Source organism: Tamandua tetradactyla, chromosome 9 (genome assembly GCF_023851605.1).
Source record: "Tamandua tetradactyla isolate mTamTet1 chromosome 9, mTamTet1.pri, whole genome shotgun sequence".
NCBI classification, from domain to species: Eukaryota; Metazoa; Chordata; class Mammalia; order Pilosa; family Myrmecophagidae; genus Tamandua; species Tamandua tetradactyla.
Genome location: NC_135335.1, coordinates 14,922,183 through 14,938,364, shown reverse-complemented (window position 1 = coordinate 14,938,364; position 16,182 = coordinate 14,922,183). Strand labels below are relative to the sequence as shown.

Below are 16,182 nucleotides of genomic sequence, written 5' to 3'. Positions count from 1 at the left end.
TTGAATCCATACTCTAAACCAATAAATAAAATTATTTTACTTTTTCTTCTAGGCGCTTTATAGTTCTGGTTCTTACATTTTATTTAAGGATCTTGTGTTAGGCAATGGTTTCTTAGTGCAAGCAACAAAAGATAAAACAGGTAGAAGAAACCTCATAAAAATTAAAAAGTTGTGTGCATTAAAGAAATTTATCATGAAACTGATAAAACAACCTACACAATGGGAGAAAGTATTTGGAAACCACATATTTGATAAAGGTTTAATATCCAGAATATATAAAGAAATGCTTCAACTCAACCACAAAAAGACCAACAAACCAATTGAAAATGACAAAAGGCTTGAATAGACATCTCTCCAGAGAAGATGTACAAATGGACAGAAAGCACATGAAAACTTGTGCAATATCATTAGCCATCGGTGAAATGCAAATATAAGCCAGAACGAGATACCATTTCACACGCATAAGAATAACTGCTACTGGTCAAAATGGCAGGCCGCCCTGCCGTTGCAGCATCAGGCCGATGGCTGGATGGTATTGGAAAATGGTATTACAATGCTACAGGGTTCAATAAACTGGGGTTAATGCGAGATGATACATTAACTGAGACTGAAGATGTGAAAGAAGCCATAAGAAGGCTTCCTGAGAACCTTTATAATGACAGGGTGTTTTGCATTAAGAGAGCACTGGACCTGAGCATGAGACAGCAAATCTTGCCTAAAGAGCAGTGGACAAAATATGAGGAGGACAAATTCTATCTTGAACCATATCTGAAAGAAGTTATTCAGGAAAGAAAAGAGAGAGAAGAATGGGCAAAGAAATAATCATGTAATTGAAATGATGCAGCTGTCCCCAAAGTACTTTTATGAAGGTGGTAAAACCTAAAATGTACAATTTAAGGACAATTTAGGCTAAAATGTATTCCTTTAAACAAATATAATTTGTAATGATTGTTGGAGTTTTTGAATTCTAAACCTTATAAAAATCTTAACTACTGATTTCACTTATCTGTTATAACTCTTTCCAGACTTCTAAGCTATATTTAGCTAGTGTTTAATTGTTTCCTGGGGACTCAGAAAGAATACTTAAATCAGTTCTCACTGCTGAATAACCTCAATTTACTAAAGGGTATAAGGATATAATATTATACCAAGTAGTCATCTTTACATTGTGTTTGTATGTTATGTTAGCAAGATGCTTGGAAGTCAGACCCATAAGGGCCTAATTTGCAGGTATGAAATGGAGCAATAAACAAAAGCCACTATCTGATTCCTCCTGAAGTAAACAGAGCAGCCCAACAGACTGGCTTTCATGCTTCATAAGTCTTCAGTAGAATGAAAAGAGAGAAAGGATTCACTCCCCAGTTTGCCAAGATTGGGAACCAGCCCCAGTTCAGCCCTCCTAAACCACTCACTGGCTTTCAAAGTATTTGATTTGTATCCTAACTGATAAAAAAAAATGTATACAGCCCCAATATGGAGATGTATAAATCATATGTATGTACTCCTGTGCTAATGTGTATATTAGAAAACAAAAGTAGACATTAGAAAAATAGATAAACATGTAGAGACAAATTAGTTTTTCCCCCATATTCCAGTGGCTTGTCCACTATTATTAAAAAAAATTTTTTTAGCTATTGTATAAGGTATATTACAAGGATTGAATGTGAGTGAAGTTTTAAGGTTTTAGCTTGATTACCTTGAATATAAACTAAAATAATGTCCTTTCTGCCCCTAAATTCTGAATTGCTTTCTTTGGTGGCAGTGAAAGGATTGGAAGCACAGCGAGCAGGGATGAAATTATGTGGACACCAAAGTTGTCCACAGCAAGCCATTTCTGTGTGGGGCAGAAATAACTGATTGGGATCTTATCCTGAAAGACAAAACAGACTAAGAAAAACAAGTTTTAGATTATATTTTAAATTCTGAAAGAATCAAAAGTGTGTATTTATATTCAGTGGCTGTGTATATATGTGTATGTGAATGCATGTATAAATCACCTCCCCCTCCCAAAGATGAAATATGATGCTCCACAATCATTATGTTTAAGTTGCAACATGATTATAAAGGGGGTCTTTTTAAAATTTTTGTAAGTTAAATATTAGAAACCTCTTTAAATTCCTTAAGGGCCTCTCTTCTAGTAAATACTCAGATTATTTCTGAAAAAAAATGAATAACTGCTATTAAAAAATTTGAAAGTTACAAGTATTGGAGAGGATGTGCAGAAATAGGAGAATTCTTGCAATGTTGATGGCAATGTAAAATGGTGCTGACACCATATCATTTACAAATGATAGTTTGGTGTGTCCTCAGAAAGTTAAGTATAAAATTGCCATATGACCTGACAATCCTGTTAGTAGGTATTTACCCCGAAGTATTGAAAGCAGGGATTTGAACATATATTTGCACACTAATATTCATATCATCATTATTCAAAATTACCAAAAAAATTTTGTAAAAACCCAAGTGTCCATCAACTGATGAATGGAGAAACAAAATATGATGTATATGTGCAAAGGAAAATTATTCAGCATTAAAAAGGAATGAAGTATGTGAATATATAATATATATCAATAAAATCGCATTAACATTTCTTTTAAAAAAGATCTCACTGATATGAAATGATGAGAATAAGCAAATTCATAGTTAGAATCTACAATATTCTTGATTATAATAATTACATTATTCTTTGGATTGTTTTCTGCTTGTGTATTTAACACTACTGATTTGGGGGCTGTTGATCTTGTACTCTGCCACTTTGCTGAATTCCTTTACTAGCTTTAGGAGCTTTGTTGTGGATTTTTCAGGATTTTCTCTTTTAAAGATCATGTCGCCTGCAAATAGGGTAAGTTTTGCTTATCCGTTCCTATTTGGATACCTTTTATTTCTCCCCACCTCCCCACCTCATTGCTCAGGCAAGAACTTCCAGTACAATGCTGAATAACAGTGGTGTCAGTGAGCATTATTGTTTTGTTCCTGATCTTACAGGGAAAGCTTTCATCTAGTAGAATGTCAGCTTTGGGTTTTTATCTGTGCCCCTTATTATGGTGAGGAAGTTTAAGTCTATTCTTCGTGCTCTTATCATGAAAAGATGCTGTGCTTTGTCAAATGTCTTCTCTTTATCAATTAGGTTGATCACGTGTTTTTCTGCCTTCATGAAGTTAAGTGGTAGATTACATTATAATTGATTGTCTTATGTTGAACCGATCTTGCACACTTAGTATAAATCCCAGCTGATAAAATGGTGTATAATTATTTTAGTCTGCTGTTGGATTTGGTTTGCTCACCTTTTGTAGACGATTTTTATGTATATTCATAAGATGTGGTGCTCCATAACTTTCTTTTCTTGTTGTACTTTGGTTTTGGTAGTAGGGTGATGTTGGCATGATAGAATTAACTAGGAAGTATTGCCATCTCTTCCATTTTTTGAATAGTTTGAGCAGAATTGGAGTTAAGTCATCTTGGAAGACTTTGGTAGAATTCCTCTGTGAAGCCATCTGGTCCTAGGCTTTTGTTTGTTGGGAGAATTATTTCTGTTTCTATGTCTTTATTAATAATTGGTCTGTGGAGATCTATTTCTTGAGTCAGTGTAAGTATTTTATGGGTTTCTAAGAATTTGTCAATTTCATCTAGGCTCTCTAATTTATTGCATAAAATTGTTCATTGTATCCTTTTATAGTCCTTTTTATTCCAGTGGGATTGGTAGTAATGTCCCCCCTTCCATTATGATTTTCCTTATTTATATCCTCTCTCTTTTTTGTTTTTCTTTGTCTGTCTAGCTAAAGACTTGTGAATTTTATTATTCCTGTCAAAGAATCTAGTTTTAGTTATGTTGAATCTCTCTATTGTTTGTTGTCTATTTCATTTATCTCCACTCTAATCTTTGTTATTTCCTTCCTTCTGGTCACTGTAGCTTTAGTTTGCTCTTCTTTTTTCTAGTTCTTCCAGTTTTGAGATTAGATCTGTGATTTGAAGTCTTTGTTTTTAACATTAGCAATTTAGAGCTATAAATTTGCTAAACAGAACTGCATTCACTTCATATTATAAGATTTAGTATTTTGTATTTTCATTAAATTTGCCTCAACTTGTTTTCTAATTTTCATTATTTCCTTTTTAACCTATTGGTTTTATAATGGTATGTTGTTTAATTTCCACTTATTTATGAGTTTCCCATTTTTCCTTGTTATTGATTTCTGGTGTCATTCCATCATGATCAGAGAAGACACTTGGCATGATTTCAATATTTGTTTATTTATTGGGGCTTGTTTAGTGACATATCATTGTCCTTCCTAAAGAACAATCTAGAGAATTGTGAGTATTTTGTTTTGTTTTGTTGAAGTGCTCTATGTATGTCTAGTAGGACTAGTTGGTTTACAGTATCATTCATGTCTTATATTTCCTTGTTGACTTTCTGACTAGACATTCTATTCATTATTGAAAGTTGTATATTAAAGTCTCCTACTATTAATGTAGAACCATAAATTTCTCCCTTCAAATATGTCAGTATTTGCTTCATATATTTGGGGTCTCTGATGTTAGGTGCATATATATTTATTATTGTTACTTCTTTCTCTTGAATTGACCCCTTTATCAGTATAAAATGACCATCCTTCTCCCTCTTAGCTATTTTTAACTTAAAGTCTATTTTCTTTGATGTAGGTATAGCTACCGCAATACTCTTTTGCTTATTGCTTACATGGTGTATTGTGTGCATCCTTGCACTTTCAACCTATTGCTATCTGACTTTAAGGTGAGTCTTTCGCAGTCAGCATATAGTTGGGTCTTGCTTTTTGATCTATTCTGCCAGTCTCTGATTTTTGACTGGAGAGTTTAATCCATTTACATTTGAAGTTACTACTGATAATACAGGACTATGTTCTACCATTTTGCTATTTTGCCTCTGAAAGTTTTATAACTTTTTTGTCTCTCAATTCTTCCATTAATATGTAGTTTTATGCTTATTTTACTTTATGTGTTGTACTAAATCAAGGGACATCTATTTTTCTGTCTGGATATATTTTTCATCTATTTTTATTGTGGTTACCATGAGAGTAAAATTTAACATCCTAAATCTATATTATATTTGGTCTGATACCAATGTGACTTCAATAGCATGCACATATACATTTCCTACACCCCTAAAAACACTTTCCTTTTTTGTGCTTGTTACCACTTAAATATTTGTACATTCTGGATCCCAACCCATAGAGTTACCAGTGTTTTACATGTATTTGCATTTTAACACCAAGAAGAAGAAGTGGAATTACATACCTAACAATAAAATATGATAATGCTAATATCTATAATTACTCAATTGGTTACCTTTATCAGAATTCTTTCTTTCTTTATTTTTTGTTGTTGCTTTTAACCACCATCTAATGTCCTTTCATTTCAATCTGAAGAACTCCCTTTAGCATTGCTCGTAGGATATGTCCTAGTGGGGTTGAACTCCCTCGGAGTTGGGATGTCTTATCTGGGATGTCTTAATCTCTCCTCCATTTTTGAAAGAAAGCCTCACCAGTTATAAAATTGATTGCTGGCAGGTGTTTGCTTTCAGCACTGTAAGTACTTCAATCCACTGCCTTCTCACTTACATGGTTTCTGATGAGATATTGGCACTCATCTATCATGCACATAACATGTTGCATTCGTCTTGCAGTTTTCCAAGCTCTCTCCTTGTTCTTTCAGTCAATAGTGTGACCATTTTATGACGGGTGCAGTTTTCTTCATGTGCATCCCATTTTTAATTCTCTGGGTTCCTTGGATGGATGTGCCTCTTTTACTGTCTGGGAAGTTTTCTGCCATTATTTCTTTGAATATTCCTTCTGCCCTTTCTTTCTTATTCTTTGGTGACTAACATATGACTGTCTTTAAGAGTGTCCCAGAGGTGGCTTAGGCTATTTTCATTTTTTATAATTCTTTTTCCTTTCCATTCCTCAATTTGACTCAATTCAGTTGTCTTGTCTTCAATTTTGCTGATTTTTCTACTTTTCCAATATGCTGCTGAAATTCTCCTAGCAATTTTTCACTTCAGTTATTTAAGTATTTACTCTCCAGTAGGCCTGTTCAGTTCCTTTTTAAAATTTCTATCTCTTTACTAAGATTCTCATATTGCTTATTCATTGTTTTCCTTATATCCTTTAGCTCTTTCTCTCTATTTTCTATTAACTCCTTTATCATTTCTAAGAATGATTTTTGAAAGTCATTCTTTGAAATGCCCACAATCTGGTCTTTGTTGGTGTTTTCTGGCATTTTATTCTTTCTTCGCATGGCCATCATTTCCTGTTTCTTTGTCTGACTTATACGCTTTTGTGGCACATCGTACATTTTAAAATGTTAACTCTGGGATTTATTTCCTGAGATGTCTGTTTCTCGATTTTGTAATCAGCTGGTAATGAGACAGATTTTTGAGCTTCAGCCCTCCTGTGAGGAAGGTCTGCCTAAGGTGAATGCAGCATGCACTGTCCTCCTTGCTTTTTCTAGGTCTGTCTTGTGATAAGCTTTTGCTCATTAGTTGTTTTGGAGTTCCCCTGTTCACAGGAGTTTGACTGTCCCTTTCAGTTTTCGGGAGCCAGACTTCCCTCTCTTGGGTGTTTAAGCAATCTCTCTTGCCCTAGATTGTCCACCTCTGTGATATCTTACACTCCTTTCATTGTCTTAAGCTGCTTTCCCCAGAGTGCAAGTCTGGGATGTGGGGCATATCAGAGGGGAGTTTTCTGGTTCAGTCTTTCTAAGCTGAAACAGGACCAGGGACCCTCAAAAGAAAAACATCAGCTCCAAAGTGCCCTGGCAAGAGGATCAGGAAGGGCACAGTGTCCTGGTTAGTATATACATGGATAAAGCAAGTCCTTGAAGTTAATCCATTCCTTTGGGTGTGGACCCACTGCAAGTAGGATTTTTGATGAGGTTATTTCAATTAAGGTGAGGCCCAGAATGGGTCCTAATCCTCTTATTGGAGTCCTTTATAGGAGAATGAAATTCAGACAGTGAAAGAGAAAGCCATGAAAGCGAGCACCTGAAACCAATGAAACTTGGAAAGAAGGGAGAGTCTAGCAGATGCTGCCATGTGACTTTTCACATTTTAGAGGAACCAAAGATTACCAGCAGCCAATCCTCAGGAAGGAAGAATTGCCTTGATGATGTCTTAATTTGTACATTTTTTTCAGCCTCAGAACTGCAAGCTTTTAAGCTAATACAGTCCCAATGTTAAAGCCAACATATCTCATGGTATCTACTTTCAGCAGCCTAGGAAACTAAAAGCAGATTTTGGTACTGTGAGTGTGGCACTACTCTGCTAACACCGAAAATGTGGAAACAGCTTTGGAGTTGGGTAATGGGTAGATGATTGTGAGGCACTTGTCAGAAAAGGTCTGTTCACAGATATATGGACATTAAAAGTACTTCCAATGAGGCCTTAGGCAGAAATGACGAATGTGTCATTGCAAACTGGAAGAAAGGTGACCCTTGTTTCAAAGTGGCAAGGAACTTGGCAAAATTGCATTCTGGTATCAGATGGAAGGCGGAATTTCAAAGTGACAAGTTGGATATTTAGGTGAGGAGATTTCTAAATTAAATATGGAAAGTTCAGACTGGTTTCTCCTTGCAGTTAAGGTAAAATATGAGATGAATGGGATTAGCTGAGAACTGAACTCCTGGGCAAAAAGGAACCAAAAACTGATGGTTTGAAAAATCCAGAAAGCAAGTATCCAGAAAACAGTAGCCAGGTGAGAGTTCAACTGAGAGTGGAACCAGTCAGCCATTTCCGAGCAAGCCAAGATTGGAGGTGCAGAAAGGATTTGTGGAAAGTTCTTTGTCTTATGGTGTATTGTGTCCTACATTCAAAACTGATAAATTTTTATGAAATCTATCTAAATGGAACCACTGCCAAGCTTGACTAAAAGGGACAGGAATGGGACAAATTGAAGAAAAAAAATGGCTTCAAAGGTAGAACCATGGAAACTAAGTTCTGGAGCTAAGATACTTCAGAACAGGAGGGTGACCCCCCAATATGTATGTGTAAATTGTTCATATACCCACAAGGTTGCAAAAGGTTGGCCTCCTGCCCCATTATTCAGGAAGAGTGCTAACACCCCAGTTTTCCCAGATGCCTGGTGTTAACACCCCAATGGAGAGTCTGGCCACCACCTATGTGTTCTCAGAGTTTGGAGTCTATACCCAGTCTTTGGGGAGGGAATAGCCAATGCAGAAACACTTGGAAAGGGTGAAGCTGATCAGGTCCAGAGGATAAAATTATTTCATAAATGACTCTCAGACCTTGAAATCTAATGGAATGTGTCCTTCGTGGTTATGGAACTGATTAGGATACCTGACACTTGTTTTCCTTCCAATGTTTCCCTTCTGGAATGGAAATGTTTATTCTATACCTGTCCCTCCATTTTATATTGGAAGCAGATAACTTGTTTTCCAGGTTTCACAGGTCTAGGGATAGAGGGAAATTGAGCCCCAGAACAGACCACACATATAAGAGATTTTGATGAGACTTTGCACAAAACATTGTTTCTGAACTGATTCAAAGCTTTTGGGACATTATGATGGAATTAATGTATTTTTCATATGGAAAGAACCTGTCATTTTGGAGTCCAGAGGATGGAGTGTGCTGGTTTGGGATGCCAGAAAACCATGTCATTAAGGTTAATCCATTCCTGCAGGTGTGAACCCATTGTAAGTAGGATCTTTCGATAAGGTTAATTGGGTTGAGGTTGTCCAGGCTGGGTCTTAATCTTTTTTACTGGAATCCTTTATAAGAGAATGAAATTCAGGCCAAGGAAGAGAAAGCCATGGAAGTGAGAAGCTGAAACAGCAAAACCCAGAAGAGAAGGGAGAGTCCAGAAAATGCCATCATGTGCTTTGCATGCGACAAAGGAGTCAAGGATTGCTGTCAACCAGTCTTTAGGAAGGAAGTGTACCCTTGATGATACCTTGATTTGGACATTTTTCTCAGCCTCAAAACTGTCAGTTACTAAATTCTTGTTAAGGTCAAATGTATTTCATGGTATCTCAAAACTAAAAACAGGCACCAAAACCTTCTTCCATGGTTCCCCAAAGCTGAGCTTTCTTGACCTGCCTAGTAAGCACAAGTCTTTAACTAACTGTCCCCTGAAGCTCTGATGAAGAATAGCATCTTTAAGTCTTCTTCATTGTCATGTTTTGGGATGGGTTGGAACAGTGGCTGGCCTTGGAACCAGTCCCCCAGTGACCCATAGTCGCTAATCAAAACCTGTGATAAGTGATTGTCTATGCCCACCCCTGGTCTTTGGAAAAAGGAATTTTACATTCCTTTCTGTCCCCAGCAATCTAGCCAGGGGCTGGAACTCATAGTAGCCTGTCACAAGAGTGGGAGATGGGTGCTAATAACTGCTGCATGGAGCGAACATTTAGTGGTCTTTACCATAATTTACTAGCCTCTTCTTCCTGTTCCTCCATAGATGCTATATGGTATTCTACTGGCTTCCAAAGTTTCAAAATAGTAATTTTAGATAGTTCCTGCCTGCTTAATAGCTGTATCCTGGAACTCCTTACTCTGTCATCTTTCCACAGTCCTCTCTGAAAGTTTTATTATGAAGGGATTTTATATATTGTCAATTGCTTCTTCTTTATATATTGTCAAGACGATATGATTTTTCTTGTTCACCCATCTTATCCTGTTTGATTTTCAGAAGGGAAAACAACCTTGCACCCCTGGGATAGACCCAGTTTGATTACAATGCATTATTCCTTTTACATATTGCTAGGGTTGATTTATTAATAGTGTTAATGATATGTTTGTCTATGTTTATGCTGAATCATGCGTGTATTTTTATTTTCCTATGATTTTTTTTTAAATATGGAACGTTTCACGAACTTGTGTGACATCTTTGCTCAGGGGTCATGCTAATCTTCTCTGTATTGTTCCAAGTTTAGTATATATGCTTCCAAAGAAAGCACTTTCTTATGAGTTTTTTTGGAGGATGATTGGTTATTACAGGCCACTTAGAATAAGCTGTAATGTTGTTCACATCTTCTATTTTTTTATATTATAAGTATAATATTGGTTCTATTTCTTCCTTAGATGCTCAGTAGAATTTCCAAGGAGTCCATCTATGCCTGACTTTCTCTGTGGAACAAATCTTTCAATTATGATAGAGATTTCTTTCCATGAGATAGTGATAATCACGTTTTCTTTTTAGACATTTTTTGTGATGTGTATAATTATTGATTATTTCATTTCTAAAGTGTCAAATTTGTGTACCTCTATATGATGAAAATATTTTCCTTTTATATCAGGTAAGTCTTTGAGTGATAGTCTCTTCTTCAGTTTTCATGTTAGTATATGCATTGAGTCTCAATTTTTCCATTTCAATATTATAAAAATTTGTGTATTATCAGTTTTACTTTTTCTGGGTTTACTCTATTGTTTTCTCATTTTTCTTATTTATTTCAACATTTAGTTGATTATTTTCTCTTTTGTGATTTATGTTTCATTTCATTAGTTATTCCTGTTCTAGCTTCATCAGATTGAATCTTAGATTACTTTTAAAATTTCTTCATTTTTCTATAAATATTGAATGGTAGAAATTTCTTCCCACACATTAGCCTAAATGCCATAAATGTGATGTTTCTTGTTTTCATTTTCATTCAGTTCAAGATATTTTATAATTTCCTTTGTGAATCATGGTTTGATCATTGTTTTACCTCAGAAGAGTTTTATTCATTACTGTAGATTTCAGGATGTCCTGGATATTTTTCTTTAGTTGATATTTAATTTGTTCTATTGTGATTAGAGAAAAGATTATGCAAAGTTCATTATTTTTTCAACAACAGTGATTCTTAATGGCTCAGCATGTTATCTACATTTGGGAGAAGAAACTTCTAAAATTTACAATGAGTAGCTTCGACTTCTATTTTTGCACTAAATAATTTATTTGATTTTCACTCAGTATTTCTCTGTGTTTTCTCACACATTACATGATCTCTAATAATAGAGAAAGCTCCACAATTTTAATTAGTAGAATGATCGGAAGAATGAGAAGTGAATTATATCAATGTTAGGATTTGGTTTAATGAATCAAGAATAGCAAGATGATGAATATGCAACTATGTGATGATATTGTGAATTGCTGAGTGTATGCGTTGGGAATGTTTGTGTTTCTTTCTTGTAATTTTTTTAATTACTAAAAAATTTTTAAAAGATAATTAATATAGAGGAAATTTTCTAAAAAAAAAAAAAGGAAACAGAGTTCAGGTAAAATAATTTGTTCAGTTTAAGGCATTTATATGTTAAGGTTTCTTCAGAACTTCTGTGCATGCTCTTTACTGCCATAATTCTTTGAGGAGCTCCACGCTAAAGCAAGAGACTAAAATTGGCATTTTCTGCTTGAGATTCATCAGCTTTTATTACCAGTTAATGCCAAGAAAATCTGTTGGACAATACATGATGAATATGAAAAGAGAGAAGAGTTTATGTAAGGAAAGAAACCCTTGAGAAAGCAAAATATAAGAAAGTGAACTTCCAAGGAAGGTTCATGGCAGTTAGTGTTATGCTACACTGAACCAGCAGCAGAACCCACCCTAAAACAGGAAATAGGAGAAGACATAGCTGGGACTGCCCTAAACTACACCCCAAACCATGCCGGTTGTGATTACCAAGAAAGAAGCACTGAAACCAGAGAGCCACAGCTACCTCGTGACAGACAGGAAGACAAGAAGAAGTTTACCTGAGTATGTTGGAGCCTATGGCAGCTGTACAGATTATACATGTTTGAAAAAAAAAGGTGGCTAAGTACTAGGAGCTTACATGTAAGTTTGGGGAAATAACTTGGTATATGCTGTTTTTTCAAAGCAAGACGTGATAAGGCAGACTGTGCTTACAGCTATAGCAGCCAAAACTCAACATACTTCCAGGGTGTTATGGAAAACGATTTCTTAGGAGGAAGTCAGGTGTGAGGTCAACCCTTAGTAAGGAAAGAGATGTCGTATGTATTGTACAGTTGGTAATGGGAAAGACTTCCTTAGAAATATAAAAATGAAGGTATTAGAAGTGTTTGTTTTTAAATTATTGATGTGCATGGTCATTCTCATTTTGGGATCTTGTATTTGGAACTTTTTTCACGTATTTTTAATACTATACCTCTCTGTCTAAGAAGAATCTTCCCTAATGTTTCCTTTGACAAAATGTTTTCCTTCTACAAGACTATTTATATATATATATTCTCCTCTATTTAAAAAATGTGTGGTAAACTAATTATTCCTTGATTTTTAACTTGATTCATTGATCAAAACACATAGACTTGATTTCTGATTATATTTTAATTTATTTCAGGTCCTAACACAGATTCCAGCAATTATTACCAATACATATTTGTGGAACAGAACATAGCTTCTAGGACTTCTGTGATAGTCTGATACTACTACCAGAAAAGGCCATATTCTTTTAATCCATTTTTGTGAGTTCAGACCTAGGTGGGTGGGAACTTTTGGTTGGGTCGTTTCAATTAGGATATGACCCACCCAATTCAAGATGGGTCTTTCAATCCTTTATGCAAATCCTTTATGAAAGAATAAAAGGCAGAAACACTAAGAGAGAGAATTTCTAGAGAGATGCCCCAGAGATGCTAAGAAAGGACCTACAGGAGCTCAGAAAGAAAGCTGCTGGAATCAGAAGCTAAAAGCCATGGTACCCAGGAGTGAGGGGCCAGCAAATACCTGCCATGTGCCTTCTCATGTGACAGAGGAGCCCCAGATGCAATGAGCCTTTCTTCAGAGATGGCAGCACCCTGTTGATGCTTTAATCAGGACATTTTCATGGCCTTAGAACTGCACATTTGTAAACTAATAAATCCCCATTATAAAAGTCAATTATTTCTGGTATATTGAATTCTGGCAGCTTTAGCAACCTGAAATGGATTTTGGTACCAAGACAGGGTGTGCTGTGAGATGCAAATACCAAAAGTGCTGTAATATATTTATAAATGGATAATGGGAAGATTCTGGAAGAATTGTGAGGAGCTTGACAGGAAAGGCCTAGATTATTTTGAAAGGACTGTTGGGAGAAATATGGATGCTAAATGTACTTCTGATGAGACCTTAAACAGAAATGACGAATGTGTCATTGCCAACTGGAACTAAGGTGATCCTTGTTTCAAAGTGGCAGAAAAACGGCAAAATTGAGTCCTGATATTGGATGGAAAGTAGAATTCAAAAACAATGAGCTTGGATATCTAGCTGAGGAAATTTCCAAACTAAATGTGGAATATGCAGCCTGGCTTCTCCTTTGAGTTTACTGTAAAATATGAGAGGGAAGGGATAAGTTGAGAACTGAACTCTTGGGTACAGAGAAACCAGACATCGATACTTTGTAAAACTCTGAGGTTTCAGAGAGTAAGTCCACAGTGATAGTGCCTGTCTGGCTTTAAAGGATTATGTACCTTAGAAAAGCCATTTTTTCATCCTGATATAATCTTGTAGGGCAGCTTTTTTTTTTTTATCCCCATTCAGCACTGTATGTTGGGAACTTGATTAGATTATTTCCATGGACTTGTGACTGACCCAATAGTGGGTATTAACCTTGATTAGATGGGCATATGACTCCATCCATTCCAGGTGGGTCTTGAATACTTTACTGGAATCCTTTAAAAGAGGAAGCATTTTGGAAAAGGCTAGATATTCCAGGAGAGACAGAGTCATGAGAAACACGAGAGCCCAGGAAGCCATAGACCTTTGGGGATGATGAAGGAAAGTGCCCCTGGGGGGGCTTCATAAAACAATAAGCCTGGAGAGAAAGCTAGTAGATGTCACCATGTTCCCCATGTGCCATTCCAGTTGAGAGAGTAACCCTGAACTTCATCAGCCTTCTTGAACCAAGGTATCTTTACCCTGAATGCCTTAGATTGGACATTTCTATAGCCTTGCTTTAATTGGGACATTGAAGGAAAAATGACTTCAGAGGCAGAACCACAGAAACTAAGGTCTGGAGCCAAGAAAACTCAGGCCAGGAGAAAGGACTCACCATGTCCATAGAAAGGATGGATTTGCCTAGTGGTGCACAGAGGTTTCTGATTCTACTGCATTGTTTACAAAGAGTGTTACCATCCCACAGCCCTCAGATACCTGGAGAATTGAGGGAAGTATGATCACCCCGTTGTTTACGAAGAAAGCTGCCACCCCAGGACTCAGAGAGGATGGAGCACATTTCTTGGGGATTGGGGAGAGCCTGGTCATGACCTTGCTGATCAGAGAGGGGTGAGCCTGTGCCCTAGATATGGCAGGGAGTCATAATCACCCTGATTATTGAAGTAGATGGAAAAGAGAACACAGTGGTCTCCCCAATGCTTGGAGATGTTTCAACTCTCAGTCAGTGTTTGGAAAGAGCAGGTCCACTGTGTAAGTTCTTGGAGAGGGTGGGATTGCTACTCCTCACATCACGTAGATCTAAGATGGCTCAGGGCAGTGGGTGATACTGTCCTTTGGGACCTGACTGGGGGCTTCTCCCCATGTCAAGCCAGAGTCCAGTAAGAGCCAAATTGAGTCTTTCTCTCTCTCTCTGTCACTATCTCTCTTTCTCTCTCCTATCCCTCCTCTGTCTTGTTGTCTTTGTCTTCTGACATGTCCCATATTTTATAGCACAGGCTTCTAAACTAAGAATCCTTGTGCCAAACAAGGTGTTTGCTATTATAGGGAGTCACCTCTGGTTTAGGCCCTTGGGAATTGGGCACTTTCCAATGGGAGCATCTCCCCTTGAAAGCCAGAAGTGAGGTTCACAGGGTGTGTTAGTTAGATTCAGTTGTCAACTTGGCCAGGTGAGCACACCTAGTCTTGTTGCTGCGGACATAAGCCAATGGCACGTGAACCTCATCTGTTGCCAATTACATCTGCAGTCAGCTAGGAGGCATGTCTGCTGCAATGAGTGAATGCTTGACTTAATTGGTTGGTGCTTAAATGAGAAATTGCAACATAGCACTGCTAAGCAGCTCAGCATTCCTCATCTCAGCACTAGCAGCTCAGCCCAGGCCTTTGGAGATGCAGAAAGAAGTCACCCCGGGGAAAGTTGTTGGAACCCAGGGGCCTGGAGAGAAGACCAGCAGAGACCATCCTGTGCCTTCCACGTAAGAAAGAACCTCAGTGGAAAGTTAGCTGCCTTTCCTCTGAAGAACCAACAAAATAAATCCCCTTTTATTAAAAGCCAATCCATCTCTGGTGTGTTGCATTCCGACAGCTAGCAAACTAGAACACAGGGTAAGTGAAAGTCCCAGCTATCTTTCTCTCTGGGTCTTTCCATCTCTTCATCCAGTACTACATCTCCAGTCCCAGCATCTTCTGCTCTTCGCTGTCTTGAAGAGCGTCACCCAGTGCAGGAAGAAAGCATTGGCTGTGAGTACAGGTGTGTGTTCACTTTCACTTTCTAAGATCTGCTCTGTAAGTGATGGAGGAAGCTCACTTCTGGCCCCGTCCTACAATATATCCATACCTAGACCCTTCTGATTGCCTGAAAATCATAGTAAGCTACATTCTTAAAAGGACCCCGATTTCCTCACCACATGTTCTTTTCCTCCATCTTGATCATGGCAACACCTGGGGCTGGCACCTGGGAAATCCCCTCCCTAAAGGTTCTTTTTGTGGCAAATCTTTGCTATCGCTTAAGCGGTAAGTTAAGAGCACAGGGAATCAAAAAGATGAGTGGGTTGGTCCAGCGGCTTTGAGATGGTACCAGACCGTCTCCCGAGTCTTCAATGATCCTAGGCATAACCAGGGATAGGGAGGCTAATTCCTTGGGCCCCAGGGATCAATGCTTGGAATGGAAAGCTGGTGACCGGGAATGCTTTGCACTTGTACAGAAATCTGCCTTTTTCTCTCTCTTCCTTAAAAAATGGGTGGTGTCTCCAGTATTTTCTATAGCATACTCTCTAGACACAATATCACCTGGAGGATGTCTAATGTTGGCCATGAACAGAACAGCCAACTATAACTCTATTTTTAAAACATTTTTGTATTGTGAAATCTGATATATATACAAAGAAAACGCAATAATTTTCAAAGTACACTTCCACGAGTGGTTACAGAATGTATTTCAGAGTTTGTTATGGGTTACCATGCCACTATCTCAGATTTTTCCTTCTAGCTGCCTCAAAATACTGGAGGCTGAGTGCTGCACCAATGTTTGGAGAGAGTATAGCTGAGCAAAAGATGGTT

The 16,182-nt window shown here is 37.3% G+C and overlaps 1 non-coding gene and 1 pseudogene across 1 annotated transcript; one reads left to right on the top strand and one right to left on the bottom strand.

The window, feature by feature from the left end:
* Positions 1-486: 486 nt before the first annotated feature.
* On the top strand, positions 487-997 carry LOC143645894 (cytochrome b-c1 complex subunit 7 pseudogene; annotated as a pseudogene).
* Positions 998-9,835: 8,838 nt separating this feature from the next.
* LOC143647437 (U6 spliceosomal RNA) lies at positions 9,836-9,942 on the bottom strand. The gene has a single exon (XR_013158063.1). It is a non-coding gene; the product is annotated as a U6 spliceosomal RNA (small nuclear RNA).
* Positions 9,943-16,182: the final 6,240 nt, after the last annotated feature.